General features: G+C 44.5%; 1 non-coding gene and 1 pseudogene across 1 annotated transcript; both read right to left on the reverse strand.

Annotated features, from left to right (window-relative positions):
- Window positions 1-231: 231 nt before the first annotated feature.
- Window positions 232-5,675, reverse strand: LOC114205583 (cyclin-A2 pseudogene; annotated as a pseudogene).
- On the reverse strand, window positions 3,653-3,725 carry TRNAK-CUU (transfer RNA lysine (anticodon CUU)). Its single transcript has one exon. It is a non-coding gene; the product is annotated as a tRNA-Lys (tRNA).
- Window positions 5,676-6,227: the final 552 nt, after the last annotated feature.

Raw genomic sequence — 6,227 nt, forward strand, 5'->3', positions numbered from 1 at the left:
CATGATCCCAGGATCCTGGGTTCGAGCCCCACATTGTTGTTGGGCTTCCTGCTCTGAGGGGAGACTCCTTCTCCCTCTCCCTCTGCCCCACCCCCCAACCCCAATCCTGCGTACATGTGCACATGCTCTCTAAATAAAAATCTTTAAAGAAAAAAAATTAAAACCTTAGCAAAACTGTATACCATGTACTTTGAGTGATTTACATCCTAGAAAACAAAGGCTGTTTCACTGTTACACATTTAGTATCTCTGGTGGGTTGAGGAGAGAAACACCATGATACTTTTACTTTTACACTTGTCTCTTATTGACTGTTGTGCATGCTGTGGGGCTCTGAGGTAGGTCTGGCGAAGGTCCATGAGACAAAGTTGAAGACTTTCCAAGGTATATGCAGTCTTTTGAACTAAAAGTCCAGGCCAGCTTTGTCCTATCACTGTGTAGAGCACCAAATGAAAGGCCGGTCCCGCCATGACTGATGGCACATACTTTAGGTATGCGTCAGCATCTATCAAGCTTAATTCTCCCCAAAACATTGTTAAACTTTCAACTTTGCAGTTGGCAGGCTGCTGGTGCAGAAAGTATTGAGTAAGAAGCAGATTTGCTGTTGGTGCAGCTAGATCGAAAGCGAGCACTTTCAAAACTAGTGTCCCATTCTCACGACTTGTTTCTTGGTATGGGTATCATCAGTGATGCACAGGAACTCTGCTGTTTCTGGGGGCTGTATTTCTTCAAATGTTGAGGCTAACAGCTTAGCAGCAGTGCCCACGAGCTCTCAACACAGACAATGAGGAAAGGAACCTATCAACGTAGTGCACAGACAAATGCAGGGTCTCATTCTGCACTTTATAGTCTTCTCTACGTCAGCTGACCAGTCCACGAGGACAGTCCTCATACTCTTGGTGATGTCTGGCTGTTTCTTCATGTAGCCCACTTCAGGCTTACATTTAACCTCCGTTTCCCTAAGTATGTGTGAACATCCTCCTGGTAGTCTGGGATTTCATTGACACTCATTGACTTTTCATCTTCTAATACAATTGATATGTCCATAGTGTGTGGTGACTCAAAACTACCATTCACTGGATAGTGAAGAGGTACCAGTGGTTTTCTTGGTCTGGGTAAAGTAATAGCTGAATTAAAAGCCTGGGCATTTTCATGTTCTGTTCTTTTAGATTCAGCTGACCTCTTTTAAGTCTCTTCTTCTGCTTCATCCACATGAATGGTAAATACAGGCTGTTTATGGTTTGCTTTCAGGGAGGAACAGTGACATGCTCATTGTTTATAGGAGGGTCCTTACAAGGTGCAACCCACCACATCTTGGGCTTTTGCTGCAGTGCTGGAATGTGTGGGTTCCTGGCCGTTAGTACTGCCAGCCTGGGGTGGCAGGCATTGCCAGGTGGGTGCCACCTTCCCAGGGTTGAGTTGGGGCTTTTGTTTGTTTTGTTTTATTTTTTTTTAAAGATTTTATTTATTTATTTGACAGAGAGAGACACAGTGAGAGAAAGAACACAAGCAGGGAGAGTGGGAGAGGGAGAAGCAGGCTTCTTGCTGAGCAAGGAGCCCGATGTGGGGCTCGATCCCAGGACCCTGGGATCATGACCTGAGCCGAAGGCAGACGCTTAACAACTGAGCCACCCAGGTGCCCCTGTTTTGTTTTGTTTTAGAGAGAGAGCAGCAGGGGAGGGGCTGAGGGAGAGGGAAAATCTTAAGCAGGCTCCATGCCCAGCACAGAGCCCGATGCAGTGCTCAATCTCATGACCCTGAGATCATGACCTCAGCCGAAATCAAGAGTTGGAGGCTTAACTGACTGAGTCTCCCAGGTGCCCTGGGGTTGAAGCTCCCTTGTCATCCTCGGGTCCGGACTCAGAGCTACCCATCATCACTGCTCCCGGGGTCGTGGAGGAATCAGCCTGTGGCACCAAGCAGCATGTACTCTGTCCTGACCCCAACAAGAAATGTTCCAGCCATAGCCACTGCTGCAGCCCAGGTCAGCCTGCCCACTGGGGATCACACAGTTCTGAGGAGGTTGTACAAGGTATAGGCAGGAACTGCCAGGTGTGGAGGGCTAGAGTTGCGCCCTGTAAATCATATATCTGAGAAGGGGTTAATATCCAAAATACATAAAAACTCATACAACTCAATAGCAAAAAGAATTGATCCAATTAAAAAATAGGCAGAGGATCTGAATAGACATTTTCCCCAAAGAAGACATACAGATGGCCCACAAGTATGTGAAAATGTGCTCAACATCACTAACCATCAAAGAAACAAAAATCAAAACCACAAGACGGTATCACTTAACCTCTGTCAGAAAGGCCATTATCAAAAAGACAAGAAATAACAAGTGTTGGCAAGCAGGTGGGGGAAAAAAGGAACCTTCCTGCACTGTTGGTGGGAATATAAATTGTTATAGCCATTATGGAAAACAGTATGGAGGTTCCTCAAAAAATTAAAAATAGAACTACCCTGTGATCCAGCAATTCCACTTCTGGGTATTTATCCAGAGGAAATAAAAACAGTAGCTTGAAAAGATATCTGCATCCCCATGTTCATTGCAGCATTATTTACAATAAGCAACCTAAGTAAAAGTCCATCCATGGACGAAAGGATAAAGACACTGATGTATACACACACCCAAACACCCACACCCACACTGCACAGGAAAATTATTCAGCCATAAAAAAAGGAGGAAATTTTACCACTGGTAACATGGATGGACCTTGAGGGCATTATGCTAAGTGAAATAAGTCTGATAGAGACAGACAAATACCAGATGATCTCACTTACATGTGAAATCTAAAACAAACGAACAACAACAAAAAAACAAAATTAAAAAAACCAAACTCAAAGATACAGACAAAAGATAGGCAGTGACTAGCAGTAGGGGGTGGGGTAGGAGAAATGAGTGAAGGGTGTCCAAAGGCACAAACTTCCAGCTATAAGCTGGTAGTAAGTCCTGGGGATGTAATGCACAGCATGGTAACTGTAATTATTAATTCTGTATTGAATATTTGAAAGTTGCTAAGAGAATAAATCTTAAAAGTCCTCATCACAAGAAAAAAATTTTGTAACTATGTTGACAGCAGACATTAACTAAACTTATTATAGTGATCATTTTGCAATATATACAAATATCAAATCATTATGTTGTACACCTGAAACTAATATGTTATATGTCAATTATACCTCAATATAAACAAAAACAAACAACACAGGCTACCACTGAGTCCAAGTTTTGGTGACCAACCAAATAAGCTGTTAGTCTTAAGAGCTAATACTTTAAATCCAGAATCTCTAGTAAGTGTACCCCATCAATGAATGCAGCTCTGTCTAATGTTACATTCTGTTCTCCTGGCTTTAACCCTTCAAATACACTCCCACACTTATTCCCTAGACTTAGTTAGGAAAAGCTCTTTCCTTTTCTTCACTCTAGCTATGGTGTAGTGGTAACAAAGAAGCTCTTGAGAATGAGCATGTCTTTGCAAGGCAATCTGTCTCAAAGTGAGGAATCTCAGGATTTTCAAGAAAAGGTTAGCTTTCTCAGCTAGCACAGGAGGGCAAACCATGTCCACTGGCAAGGAAAGCTCAGAGATATCTGAAGTTTTTTTTTTTTTTTAAGTTGTATTAAATCCAATTTAGTTTTTTAAAGTAAGCTCTATGCCCAACGTGAGGCTCTAACTCATGACCCTGAGATCAAGAGTCTCATACTCTACCGACTGAGCCAGCCAGGCAACCCGAGACTCCAAGTTTTTTGTTTAGTCTGAGGGCGCCTGGGTGGCTCAGTTGCTTAAGCGACTGCCTTCGGCTCAGGTCATGATCCTGGAGTCCCAGGATCGAGTCCCACATCGGGCTCCCTGCTCGGCAGGGAGTCTGCTTCTCCCTCTGACCGTCTTCCCTCTCGTGCTCTCTATCTCTCATTCTCTCTCAAATAAATAAATAAAATCTTTAAAAAAAAAAGACTGTTTAGTCTGAGTCCAACTAGATGCTGTCATTCCAAGTTTCATGCACCATCTCTCCCATTCAATATCCTAAATGTCACACGAGACACTTAATGAGGTTGTGAATTCAACTGATGTTGTAATTCTGCATTCTGCACAATTTCATTTGGTTTCAGGAACATCAATCAGTCCTCCAGCTACATGAAATGATTCTAGTAGGTCTGGCCTGGAGGCTCTCTGGTCCTTGGACTGTGACTTGAGCTGAGAGTTTAAGGACCTGAACTTGCCATTTATTCTCAGAGGCACTCCAGTGGGTGCAGAAGCAGCCCCTCCTGGGTCCTTGCAGACATCATTACTGCTGTAAAGGTCAAGTGCAGCCCAAGTCTCAGGGGCTCCCAAGGCACTTGCCTCATCACCAACAGAGGTAGTAGCTGGATTATAATGCCATTGCAGGTCATGGATTATGAGCATCCCATTCCCACTGGCAGGGAGCTAGCTCATCATTTCACTTGAATCCAAAGGCACTAGCAAACCAATCCCCAAATCCAAACTTGGAACGTTTTTTTCCCCTGAGGCCATTCCTGGTACCATTTTATCAGCCAGGAAACAAACCAGGAAATGTAACAGGGAAAATGTAATATAAAGAATTATGAACTAGTAAAAAGCCTGGTTAACTACTAGAAGGGTAAAAGGGTATGTAGGGGTACAGCAGCAGGGACCCCAGACAGCAGGCTCCACCCCTACAGCTGAGGGAACTTAGAAACCTAAAGCTGGAGTCCTGTTCAAACCTGAGGCTCAAACCCGTGAGCGGAGAATGTGGCTGCCACTGCAGCACCCAGCCTGACCTTGGCAGAGGAACTTGGGGGGGGGGGGGGAGTCGTAGCTGAACCACGAGGGCTGCTGAGGTGCACACGGTAGGCCCCATACCGGGATCTGTGAGCCGCCCTGCAGACCAGAAGAGAGGCCTTCACTCTTGCGGACTCTATAGTGTTGCTCCAGCACCCTCTGTTGGCAGAGCCAGTTGGCAAAGGAGAGCTGTGCACAGGGTCCAGAGTCCCTGAATCACAACACGGCGCAAAGAAGGGCAGCTTTGCAAGCTAGAGGCAATAAATTAACGACGAACACACGACTCACAGGAAATCTAGGAAAGCAACCCCACTAAATTCAGAATGTGGAAAATTCTACAAGCCAAATGAGCAGGTTTTTTCAATAACTGAATGGTAAGAATAAAGTGGGGAAATTCTGGGAGGCCTAGAAAACTGAATGCAACAGGTCATCCTTGCCTGGATTCTGTTTCAAACAAACCAACTGTAAAGCACCATACGAAATGAGAGAATGTGAACACCAACTGGATGTTTGATATTAAGAAAACGTTAGGTTTTTAGGTGTGGTCATGGTATTACAGTTAAGTCTTTATCCCTAGGTGAAATATTTATGGATGAAATAGGTCTGGGTTTAGCATTAAAAAGTAAACCAGGGAATGGGGAGGGTGTTCATAAGTGAAAGGAGAGTGGCTGCAAATTGATAATCACAGAAGGTGGGTTATGGGTTCAAGGGCATCTATTACACTATTCTCTGTACCCATGTATTTGAAATTTTTCATTATAAAACATCCTAAGAAAAATCAAATCCCATCCCCAGAAATTAAATACAGGATCATACAACTCACCTCCACACTGGGAAGTCTGTATGTTGCTGCCCTGAGGGGCAGGCAGTGGAGAAGCCACGCTCTAGGGCACCCATGCTGACCTTGGGATGGGAGTATGGCAGAAGGCGTTTTTAAGTCAAACCAGAAGAAACACTTCTTCCCCATCCTGCTTCTCCAGCCTTAAATCCAGCTGGAGGAGTGGAAGCAGAGCCTCATGGTTAAGAACGTGCTGGAGCCAACACACCTGGGGCGGAATCCTGGCTCCTTCATTACTAGCCATGAGATTTAGGCAAGCTACTTCACCTCTAAGAATCTATTTCCTCATCTTGAAAGGACTGCCAGGGATTAAATGAGCACCACTAGTTCCTGTTTAGAAGCATGCCTGTCTCACGGTTAAATACTGTATGAGTACTTAAAAAAATTTTTTTTTAAAACTTGTTTGTTTAGAGCATGAGCAGGGGGAGGGGAAGAGGAAGGGAGAGAGAATCCCACGCAGATTCCGCGCTGAGCAGGGAGCCCAACTCAGGGCTCAGTCCCATGACCCTGAGATCATGACCTGAGCTGAAATCGAGTCAGGTGCTTAACCGACTGAGCCACCCAGGCGCCCCACCATATGAGTACTTTTTAAAAATTCCAATGAATGATTT

The sequence above is a fragment of the Eumetopias jubatus genome, unplaced genomic scaffold (genome assembly GCF_037043125.1).
Source record: "Eumetopias jubatus isolate StellerSeaLion01/CBP00866 unplaced genomic scaffold, mEumJub1_p1.0 scaffold_1, whole genome shotgun sequence".
Lineage (NCBI taxonomy): Eukaryota > Metazoa > Chordata > Mammalia > Carnivora > Otariidae > Eumetopias > Eumetopias jubatus.